General features: G+C 43.4%; 1 protein-coding gene across 5 annotated transcripts in view; it reads right to left on the reverse strand.

Moving 5' to 3' along the window:
• The window catches only part of PLCE1 (phospholipase C epsilon 1), a 379,433-nt gene extending 369,828 nt beyond the window's left edge, over positions 1-9,605 (reverse strand). For 3 of the 5 annotated variants that reach the window (XM_089780165.1, XM_089780164.1, XM_089780162.1), the window contains exon 1: positions 9,213-9,605. The gene's annotated coding sequence lies outside the window, so the exon portion shown is untranslated. Of the gene's footprint in view, positions 1-7,713; positions 7,947-9,212 lie in introns of those variants that run through there. The other 2 variants (XM_089780166.1, XM_089780163.1) reach the window with 2 other exon arrangements.
• Between the last annotated feature and the right edge of the window lie 2,496 nt (positions 9,606-12,101).

Consider the following 12,101-nt stretch of genomic DNA (forward strand, 5'->3'; position numbering starts at 1 on the left):
ATGTGCTGCGGAACACAGTTTAAGCAACACTGCTTTACACCCAATGTGTCGCAGATCAACCTTGGACCAGCAACCCGTGGACCTATAGGCCTGATTTCTTCTGCATGCCTGCCTAGCCACTCAGCTGAACAGTAATTTGCAAGAGTTGGAGCCTTGGATACAGGAAGATTCCCTATTTCTATCATCAGAGGGGTAGCCGTGTTAGTCTGAATCTGCAAAAGTGACGAGGAGTCCTGTGGCACCTTATAGACTAACTGAAGTGTAGGAGCATAAGCTTTCGTGGGCAAAGACCCACTTCGTCAGATGCATGTAGTGGAAATAATATTTCTATTACTATTGTTAACCCTAAAGCTCTTTAAACCCACAACTTTTAGCCAGAGATGTTTCCAATTCACACAAATTTGAGAAGGGAGACTGACATCTAGCAAGTGTCTAGTTTATTTGAAGAGTCACCAAAACATGAAGCTTATTCGTAAAATGTATAAACAATTCCTTTAGAAGGACAAATATAAAAATAGCAGTGTCCACTAAATGAAGTATCCCATAAAATGCATCCATCTTAATATAGCCATATGAATCAAATAATTATATAAATTAGTTATAAATATACCTTTGGAGGGGGAAAAAAGGTAACAAAAACAGGCTCTTAAAGCATTTTAGTTTGTGTATTAAGAACATAGAACAATTTTCTCCCTCTTCATTTTTGGAAAGTTCCAAAACAAGAAGAGCCAAGCCAAAGAAATTCAAGGGTGAGAGCTAACACCATGGAAGTTTCTCAAATGGAGCTCCACAAGTTTCTTCAAGGGAATTCGGGGGCACTGTAGATGAAGTAGATCCCCAGAGCAGTTACTCTATGCAGGATGATTCCCTCCACACACCATTACTTTCCAAGTGGAAATTCAAACTACTTGACCTGCTATGAGGGCGGGGAATCAGCCAGCTAAGCGGCTGAACTCAAACAACTGAGTTTTGTATAAGAAATAAATGCATTATAAAACTGTTAGAATAGTGATGTATTGTATCACAAGCCTCAGAAATACCACAAGTTCACATCAGAGGCATTCTTGCTGTACACTGTAGCATGGATAGAGAAAAATCTTGTGGGAGGAAAGGTCTCACATCAGAGTATTGTCTAAAACAACAGACAGCTAAGTCCTACAATACTGGGCAAGGTCACATGCAACTGGAGAGTCATCTGTTTAACAAAATGTACTATTATTAGATACAAGCTATGCAGCACATGTGCATACTTACAGAATTAAAATATTTTCCCAAAATAAAATATTTAAAAATACCTTGCACATATACCTTTCATGAAAATGTTGCGTACCAAAGCAAAATTACACTTTTCTGCTTAAGTACTTGAATGTTAGGAAGGCTCAACAGCAACAACAAACACCACAAAAGAAGTTAACTGAAATAGTACACTGGAATACCTTAAATATTCAATTACATTTCAGTATTTATAAGAAATACTTTACAAGCCAATTGAAAAAAAAATGAATTTTTTAAACAGGCTCTCCATTGCAATTTTCTTACCAAATTACCATTACTTTTCTATTGATAACAATATACAGTGAAAGGCATTCCAGAGCCCAGAACTCATTTAGTCTATTAAGGCATGTTGCAGACTACTGTGGAAAAAAACGTCGCAGCTGGAACACCAGCCTACAAAGTGCCAATCTTCATGTAAAGCTCAATCCTACATTTCTCACACACCCAAGACTTCCCTTTCTAGACTGAACAGGAGATTTGGATGCAGAAAGAGCTGTTATGTATAAATCCAAGGTCTGACCCGCTAGTTCACTTATGACCCAAAGAATCACCACAGCTGACACCACCTGAAATGCTGTTGCTTACAGTTGCTAGGTGTGCACTCTTCGGGACTGGAAGCAGAAGAGTCACCTTTACAGTTTTCAGAAACAAGTACAAGGTATTTGTTAAGACTTTGGTGATTTGTTTGTGACTTGTTAGTGAAATTCAGGAAGAAATGCTGTGGATGGTTTGATTCAATATCTAACTGCATTCTATTGTGTCATGCACTCAAATACTACAGCAATTCAACAAAACAGACCAAACTCATGGCCAGAGTTTAATCTCCCACAGGACAAAGTCTCAAGAAACTCCCCTAACATCCAGTGAAATCAGAATTCAGTCACTAAAGAAAGAGACCCAAATGTAGATAGTGCTAACACATTGACACTCTTCTCCAGCATACAACTCTCATTAAAGTAAATGGGAGTTTTGCTCAGAAATCAAGAGTGCAATATGATCTATGTTTGGCAGAAGCATGATTCTGGAAACCACACCCACAGATCTCCACACAGGTCTTCCAAGACAAACAAAGTAGCATGCAGTGCAAGTTGTACCACTCTTATTTGTGTATTCAGTCACTAATGGCCTCAAGAACTCACAAAACACTAATTTAAATAGGATTAAGATGGTGTAATTGAGGGCAGAATTTGACCACTTTCAAATATGGTTCACACTTCTGCATATTAAGTGCATTTTTAATTTTTTTATTATAAAAAGCTATCAGTTCAATTATATTTCATAATTAAGAACTACACCCAATTACACCTCCTTTTTCATATAGCTAACACCAAATGACTGCAAAGGGCTACTTAAAGAATAAGTTCTAGTTGCGTTGGAGTCACATGATTAAGCACTGTTTCACTTTCAACTTTTTTTAAAAGTATATAAAACATAGCAGATTGTTTAATCTGATGCATTAGCATAGTGCCTAGGAACCCTATTCACTGAACAGAACCTCATTGTGCTAGATGTTGTACTAAAGCAGAAAAAAAGGACAGTTCCTGCCTTAAGTCTGGTTCCTAAAAAGGTTATATTAAAACAAAAGTTTAACCAATGTGGAAACACACTTTCTATTGAAAGAGTATTTCCATTTGATCTTTGAAATATATATTTTATTATAATGAACACTCTAACAGTTTAAAATTTTAGTTACTGATAACATTAATTTTAAGCCCCGAAGAGACCATTATGATTTCTGTCCTGAGTTATACAGAAAGTTAGACTAGGATGTCTCTGAAATGCTGCGCAGAACCCATGGTCAGCTGGGGACCCTCCAGCAGACCCCAGACTCTGCGTGGCATTTCAAATTGGCAGCGCAGCATGGCGGAGTCAGCAGGAGACTGAGACCCCAACAGACCCTAGGCTCCATGAGGGCAATTCCATTTTCAAATGTGCAAGAGCCCCTGCTGGAGACACTTATACATTTCAAAGCTGGCACGCCCGCATGCAGCCTGGAGCCAGCAGAACTCTGCATGCACCCCAGGTCCAGCGAGGAGTTGTGCATTTCAAAGGAGGAATGCAGAAGTGCCTACTGCCTAGTTGATAGAAATTCTATCGACTGCTCGACTAGTAAGTTAACCCAGTGTTTCTCAACCTTTTTTTTTTTATAAAGTACCCCTTTAAAAAAAAAGTCAGTACCCCCAGTACCTACACTTTTCAGACACACAAACTTTTTTCTACCATTGCAATACATTTGTTTAAACAACTTAATTGTAGCTGGGCAGGCGATGAAATTTTTGGGTGTAAAAAGTACAAAAATAAAGCGCTGTAAAACTTAAAACAAAAATTCAGTTTTCTTCAAATTTCAGTTGTGTTGAAGTACCCTCCAGACTTCTCTGAAGTATCCCTTAGGGTACTTGTACCACTGGTTGAGAAACACTCAGTTAACCGACATTTAACATCCTTAGACTGAATGAGAGCAAGGGTCTCAAACTCCGAGCCCAAGAGCCATCCCTGGTCAAAGAAACTGCGCAATCCAGCCCGGGACTCCCAGCCCATTATCACCCTGCCCTCTCCCCTCCCCTTGGCATCCTGTCCCCAAGGACACAGCTTCAGGGATCATGAGTAGTGGCAGGACCTGGCACCACATGGCAGCAGTGGTCATGACGCCCCATACTCTCTGAGGCAGCAGGAGCTGTGGGGAAGCAGAGCACAGCGAGTGCACTTGCCCAGTGCGTGCACTCACCCAGTGCATTCCAATTCCCCTGAAGCTCCTGCCACTGTGGGAACTATAGAGGAGCACGACTGCTGCCATTGCACAGCACCAGACCTCTCCCCACCCCACAATCCCCAAAGCTGCGTCCTTTGGAACCAGGTGCCATGAGAGAGAGGCAGAGCGAGGGTAGGAAGGAGCAAGGCTTGTGGACTGATCATGACCACCCCACCCACCATGAGTCTTGTGTCAGGCTGCGCAATTCCTCTAGCTAGAGATGGCCCGCAGGCCCAGAGTTTGAGACTCTGGAACTGCAGTATCTTTTTTAAAGTTACTGGTGATAAGAGACCCCACCACAACCTTTAGTAAACTGTTCCAATAGTTAACTTGCCACACTGATAAAAAAATTGTGCCTTATTTCTAATCTGCATTTCAAATGTCATTCCTACAGCCCCTTTCCAAATTTTTTCCATGACTCTCAATGCAAGTTTCTTTTAGAAATACTTTGTTATTTAAATTATTTTTCTTATGCTTACCTTACTGAGTTTTTTCTGTCTTTTCTCAGGTAGCATTTACAGGCAGTCCCCGGGTTACGTACAAGATAGGGACTGTAGGTTTGTTCTTAAGTTGAATCTGTATGTAAGTCGGAACTGGCGTCCAGATTCAGACACTACTGAAACTGACCGCCAGTTCTGACTTACATACAGAATCAACTTAAGAACCCCAGGGTCCCCAAGTCAGCTGCTGCTGAAACTGATCAGCAGCTGATTCCAGGAAGCCCGGGGCAGAGCAACTCTGCCTGGGGCTTCCTGTAGTCAGCGCTGGTCAGTTTCAGCAGAAGCTGACTTGGGGACGCCTGGGGCAGAGCAGCTGGGGTGCTGCTGGGTTGCTCCAGTAGCGCCGCTCCTGGGTGCTACTGGACCAACCTAGCAGCACCCCATCTGCTCTGCCCCAGGCGTCCTGATTCAGCCGCTGCTGAAACTGACCAGCAGCGGCTGAATCAGGACCTGGGGCAGATCAGCTGGGGTGCTGCCGGGTTGGTCCAGTAGTGCCCAGAGCGGGCGCTGCAGGACCAATCGGCAGCGCCCCAGCTGCTCTGCCCCAGAGTCCAAAACAAAAGCCTGGTCTGCTGGGGGGGGGGGAGCACACTAGCTGCCTCCCCCCCCTCCCCAGCAGACCAGGGACACGGGGAGCAGAGCCTCTGGCAAAGCCTCAGAGGCGCGGGACCCCCCCGCGGCTGCGGCTTCAGTCCGGGAGCCTGTGGTCTGCTGGGGACGGTCCCCAGCAGACCACAGGCTCACGGACTGAAGCCGCAGCCGCGGGGGGGTCCCGCGCCTCTGAGGCTTTGCCAGAGCAAAGCCTCAGAGGCGCGGGGAACCGCCGCTGCTGCCGCTTCAATCTGGGTGCCTGTGGTCTGCTGGGGACCGTCCCCAGCAGACCACAGGCTCCCGGACTGAAGCCGCAGCCGCGGGGGGGTCCCGCGCCTCTGAGGCTTTGCTCTGGCAAAGCCTCAGAGGCGCGGGAACCCGCCAGGTGCCCCTGGTCTGCTGGAGACGGTCTCCAGCAGACCAGGGGCACCGGAGCAGCTTACGAACGGGGCTTTCTCGCCCCGACTTCCGGGGCGAGAAAGCCCTGTTCGTAAGTGCGGATCCGACATAAGTCGGATCCGCGTAAGTCGGGGACTGCCTGTATTGTCAGAATGGCAAGATCATGATTATAAAAATAAGATACTGGTTAAACTGTATATAGTATTAAATTTTACTAAATGTAACAAAAATATATTGCCCGCCACATAAAAGTCTAGAGAGCTGAAGATAGCTAGCGCTTTAAACAATTGGGCCCAAAATGGGAGGTTTCTAAGAGCAAATCTAGCTACAAAGAAGACTGTCTTAACGCTGGGGAAAAGGGAAAATGAACTCAAAGTATCAGACCAATATCTTCATATGGCAAAATATTAAAAGTTTCTTTTACTCAGATGACTAAGAAGAATGGAAGAATTTAGCAATCTGCTGCTAATTTCTATACAAACTGGGCACTGTTTATGACTTAGGCTGTCCAGTTTGTGTGTGTCTCAGCAGCTTTCTCTGTGACCTACAATGCATTCAATTCCCTATAACAAAATTTGTTTATCGGTAATATTGTTAATTTTGTCCTCTAATGTTTAACTGGTGCTCAGCTTGTCAATGTTTTATCTAATTAGAAATATGCATACACTGTAGTTAGTCCTATCTCTCATAGGATGATTGAAAAATAAAGGCTTCTGATTGAAGATAATTTATATTTGATAGTTCTCAGATGCTGAGATTTCTTGGGGGAGGGGAAGACTCTCATACTCACTTCTGAAACACTTTAGAGTGCATGTTTTTAGTCATTCAACAAAATCTTGATATAAACATAAAATACTATTTTTAACTTTTCTACCTTGCAAGTGTGCATTATAATTAGCGATAGGTAAACCACATGGCAAGATAAGAATCAGTCTGAACATCTGTCGTCTCCTTGAACCACAGCTAAACTTTCATGAGTTTCTGTACCATTTCAAAAGCCTCAGAGGTAGCCATGTTAGTCTGTAACTTTAAAAACAAACGAGTAGCCCTGTGCACCTTAAAGACTTGACAAATGAATTGACTCATCTGATGAAGTGGGTTTTATCCACGAGCTTGAAATATATTTGTTAGTTTCTAAAGTACCACAAGACTGCTCATTGTACCATTTCAATTGACCATCATACTATACTTAGAATGCAGCAGTTCATCCTGCTGATAGTCCTTGTACCTCCTCTCTAGATTTCCCCTGCTAGTTGCATTCCTCAGAGTATACAGTGTACACGGAGAATGTGCAAGACTTGCACATTTTGGGCCCCAATCCTATAAACACTTCAATAGGACTACTAAGGAATGCAAAGTTAGTCACAAAGTTAAACTTTTTCAACCATAGCAAAGGCAAGTCCAGAACCAATAGGGAAAAAGTGTTTTTACACTTTGCTGCTTTGATTGCCAGGTTTCAGCCTACAACAAACTTTTATAACATCTGAGAACCAGGAATGTACATAAGTCACAGAAATGCTGGAGAGGACCACTTCACCAGTAGCCTAAAACTTAGTAGTCATTCAGATGCTGCACCTAAAACAATCCCAAAAGAGGTTATTAGCCAAAAAGTTTAACGCAATGAAATATGAAACTTATTACTCATATAAACCAGCTATAAAGTGAGACTTTCAGAGGGGAAAGATACTGAGGACTTTGTACACAGTTGTAATTTATAACAAGCTTGTTAGGATCCACACCCAAATATCGCTCTGCATTTCCTCAAATCCTCTGCAGAAAATGGGGGTTTTACACAAATCCTCTGCAGAAAATGGGGGTTTTACACAAATCCTCTGCAGAAAATGGGGGTTTTTACACAGCTAAACACGGCAGCATAAACACACAGAACTTGCATATTAGGGTGGAGCATCATCTGCATAGGCCTAACGAAGAACCGGTTATGGGGAGCAAGGGGGTGACAAACTAGTGTGCAAGCGTAGCCGGCAAAGGCAGCGAAGTCAGACCTAGTACAATCCTTCTGAAGTCCTTGAGGCGCGGGGTGCACATTCAGGATTTGGACCCGTGCCCCGGTACCGGGTGAAGGGGGGGCTAACCATCCGAACCCCCAAAGCAGCCTATAGAGGTGACTGGGCAACCAGGAGGCCCACCCACCTCACAGCCCCACAAACTTCAGGCAAGAAGCCCGGGGAAGCGCCTCACCCGCTGCGCTGGGGATAAGTAGAAGGCGGCGACTTTCTGCGTCTGCCCAGCCGTGTCCTCCTGCTGCAGCAGCTGCGGGGGGTCACACCGGCAGCCCCGTGGACTTTCGACACGGCTGACTGCGCCGAGCCGGCTCCGGGTCAGGGGCCGCGCGGCCCCCGAACTCAACGGCTCCGCTAAGCAGGCTAGAGGGAGGGAACGCGCGCGGCGGCCGCTCCGGCTGACCGTGGGGGGAGGTGGCCTGGCGGGCTCGCGACGCCTAGCTGGGCGGAAGGAGGCGCAGCGGGGAGAGCAGGGGGCTCGTTCGGCCCAAGAGGTGGGGAGAGGAGAGGACTAGTGCCGGCCGGATTCCCCCACAGGGAAACGCGCCCGGCCTTCTCCGCCCCCCCAGCGGAGATGGGCGAGGCAGAGCTACAGAGCAGGGAAGCACCTTTGAGTCATTAGCAACAGGACAAACAGCCCAGCACGCTGGGCACTACTGCCTGCCGCACCGCCTCCTCCCTCTCCCTGGGCTCTGAGCCGGGGGGAGGGGTGGCTAGCTCTGCAGCTCTCCCCGTGGCGCTCCGAATAAGCACAGAGGGGTTACATACCGCCACCAGCGCCTCAGAGGCATCGATTTACGGGCATACCCCGGGTCGCTGTGCAACGCCAAAGGACCCGCAATCTCTCCCCTACCAGCCACCATGCGGGGCTGGATTATTTGTACTACCCCAGAGGGTTCTTGATCCTCCCCTCCCTCGCATCCCCATGCTGACGGGAAAAAGGGTTTTTGCACCCACCTCTAAGCGCAAGAAGGAGGCACCATCAGGGCAAACTGCGGCGGAGCCTTCCACACAGACCCTTCTCCCCGCCCTTCGTGAGTCTCCATGGTTATGTATGCTACTGTGAGGTTTTAAACTCATTGCCTTTCCATTCATGCTAAAACTGTTACATGCACTTACATATCTCCCTATCCAAAGCGTTTGCGCCATAAAATATATAGTGCTCCATGCACGGAGGGAGAGTTTAAATGGTTAGAAACACCTCTGCATTGCAGTCCTACTCCTCTCAGCTGCAACTCGTTTGCTTTTTAAGCACGAATAGGACAGCGTTCTACAGCTATTATCCCTGTACCTTTCGTCTCTTTTAGAGCTGCAGCCTGCTCCTGGATTATGGTGCAACTTCAAAGTCTCTCAAGTTTAGGACTTCGCTGCTGAAATCAATTAAGCCACTGAAGAACTTGGTGTATTAAGGACACTACAGCAAACTATCTGGCGTCTGAAATTTCCAAAATGCTATGCTAGGATAATCACGCAAATGCCTTTAACTGTTTTTACATTTGATTTGGTTTGTAAAGATCAAATTACACCAGAGCCTAGGAGAAGGAAAGTATCTGGATAAAGACCAATCTCAAAGGAGATAGTAACTTTCCCCAAAAAGTTCCAACATCACAGCAGCTGATCTGCACCTTGCTAATTTGTTTTTAGCCTTTCCTCATACCATGTAAACGTTTTGCTTACCTCTGGCAGCCGCAGACAACTCATTCTATTTAAGTGGTAATACCCAGTGACTCAAGATCACTGGATAACGGAGCCTTTTCCAAATCTTTGCAGAATAGAAGCTGGTCCAGAGCCATCGTGTGTCTCACGCGTTGTGAATGAAAGTTCAGTATAGAGACTAATCTCTCTAAAGAGTTGGCTTTCCCCCCGTTCGACTGTAGAGTCGTGTCCCTCCTGCTGCCTCACTGCATTGGAATGTCTGAGCTAACTGTGCGTCCAAAGAGCTCAATACCGAGTAGAACTGCACTACCCAGACCTTGTGGAGATTTTAATTCACTTCCAAGCCTTGCCAACAGTTGCACACAAGGTGCCTTTTTTACACCCTGCTCTCTGTCCAGCGAAAAATGCAGGCTATCTCAGTGGAAACAATGGCTCAATTGAAGACTTTATTCAGAAGTGCAGCACACAACTTCTGCACTGTGCACTGCTGCCAACCATTATCTATGGGAAGAAAGACTTAACTAAAGTCTCTGAAAGGAAGAAATATTGCACAGTTTCCATGTACTTTATGGAAAAATACAATTTAAACTAACTCAGCTGTGCATCTTTGCATGCAAGACTTTCTGATCTTTGTGTGCAGAGTCAAACAAGGAGAAATAGTTTCAGCTTTTGGGAACTTAATTTTAAAAGTTGTAGTCTAATTTGAGAAAAGCAAAAAAATTGGCTGTAAACAACATGCAGTTGTATTTTGGACTTTTCTATATAAAGAATACAAATTTTCATAACTAACGTATATGAAAATAATGTCCCAGTATTGCATTGTAAAAAAGCTTTACTTACTTAAGTCTCTTCTTCTAACAAAGAATTCATATTGTTTACTAAGGGGAAAGTATTTAACACCCGAGGTGAGGTATTTACTATTGTATATAATACATTTACTTTACTTCAGAAAATATACTGTACTTCGTTATACCATACTCTGAGAACAAGTATTATAAAATGGTAACACTATGATAGTGTAGGCATAGTAATAATATGATAGTAATGAGTCTTGTATGAGATATGTTAAAACAGAGTTTTAAAACCAGTATATGTAGCTGTCCAGTGAAGAAAAGCCCAGGAAAGAGACATTTTCAGAAAGTATAGGGCTACGTCTAGACTGGCATGATTTTCCACAAATGCTTTTAACGGAAAAGTTTTTCCATTAAAAGCGTTTGTGGAAAAGAGCGTCTAGATTGGCACGGACGCTTTTCCACAAAAGCACTTTTTGCGGAAAAGCGTCCATGCCAATCTAGCCGCGGTTTTGTGCAAGAAAGCCCCGATTGCCATTTTCGCCATTGGGGCTTTTTTGCGCAAAACAGTTTGTAGCTGTCTACACTGGCCCTCTTGCGCAAAAACATTTCTGGAAAAGGGCTTTTGCCTGAACAGGAACGTCAAAGCATTTGCGCAAGAAGCACTGATTTCAGACAGTAGAACGTCAGTACTTTTGCACAAAATCAAGCGGCCAGTGTAGACAGCTGGCAACTGCTTTTGCGGAAAAACTTGCCAGTCTAGACGCAGCCTAGGGGTTCTTTTTATCACTAATGTAGCCAGATATTTGTAATATTCACTTAACACTACATGGCTTTATTAGCTACTTGTTTTAAGCTTGCTTCTTTCAACATGCTTAAACTGCAGGGCTATTAAAGAATGAAAGGAGCTAAAATATCCAAGCCATAACATACCAACTCAGCTTTCCTAATATGACATTGACTGTATAATGTTATGTCTATTTTAATCTGAATTATGTTTTAATTGAAATTAAAACAGTTACAATTCAAAATATTTTATATTAATCATTCTTTACTGAAATGTATCATAAATTTGAGTGAAATCCTCATCAACTTCAAAGTGGCTTAGATTTCACCCATAGGCAATAATAGTAATAATATGCCCCTTTTGTGGCAATATGAGACATTTTGTTGGTTCTTTCCCCTTAGCCAATTCAAATGTTGGAATGACAATGTTTGACAGTGTTTCAGCACTGTTTTATTTTTAATTTGTACATAAGTATATTCATTTACAAATATTGTAACAGCATATAAATTAAACAAACAACATGGTATGATTTAAATTATTAAAGCCCCAAATTTAAGTAGAAGAGGACTAGTAATTGTTTAGGAAAAAATCATGCAGTGGGCATACAAATACAATCAGTAGCAGCCTCTCTAAAGAAGGACTTTTTATGAATTTGCTCTGCTTTTTCAACTGTTTCCTACACCATAGGAAAGTGATATAAAATAATTCCAGTGGAAAAATTTACCTGATATTTTCCTTTGTAATATATCAACACTTGGATTTTATTAATTTGGCAGGCATGCAATATGTTTATTGTACAGATGAGTAATAAGGTTATAACCTTCATAAAATAAATATTTGGGGAAATGATCTAATCCTTGATTCATCAAGGTACTTAATCATGTGCCTAACTTTAATCACATGAGAAGTTAATGGGCCTATTGGTGCTTAAATGATAAGTACATGCTTAAGTACTGTACCTTACTAAATTGGGAAACCATTTTCTCTGTAACCCCATTCCTCATTTGTAAGTCTAGGATAAAACTTCTGTTTCAGCAGGGTATTATGAGGATAAATTCATTGATTTTATGAGGTCTTCTGACACTATGACAATTGGGGGCATAGAAGTACCTAAAAAGATAGAAAATTGCAAACACTGTGAAACATCCATGTTGGATACTATGGTGGTAGGCACATTGAATTACTAGATTGATTAGATGGATACATGTGCTGGGTTGAGATGCATCCACCTCAGTTTTTAGTATCTTGATGTTTTCTTTCCATGCAGTTGCAGAATTATTGCATTCCGACTCCTAGATGTCCCTTCCAAAGCTATTATATGTACTTTTCAAC

The sequence above is a fragment of the Pelodiscus sinensis genome, chromosome 8, assembly GCF_052426305.1.
Source record: "Pelodiscus sinensis isolate ZL-2025 chromosome 8, ASM5242630v1, whole genome shotgun sequence".
In the NCBI taxonomy this organism is placed as follows: domain Eukaryota; kingdom Metazoa; phylum Chordata; order Testudines; family Trionychidae; genus Pelodiscus; species Pelodiscus sinensis.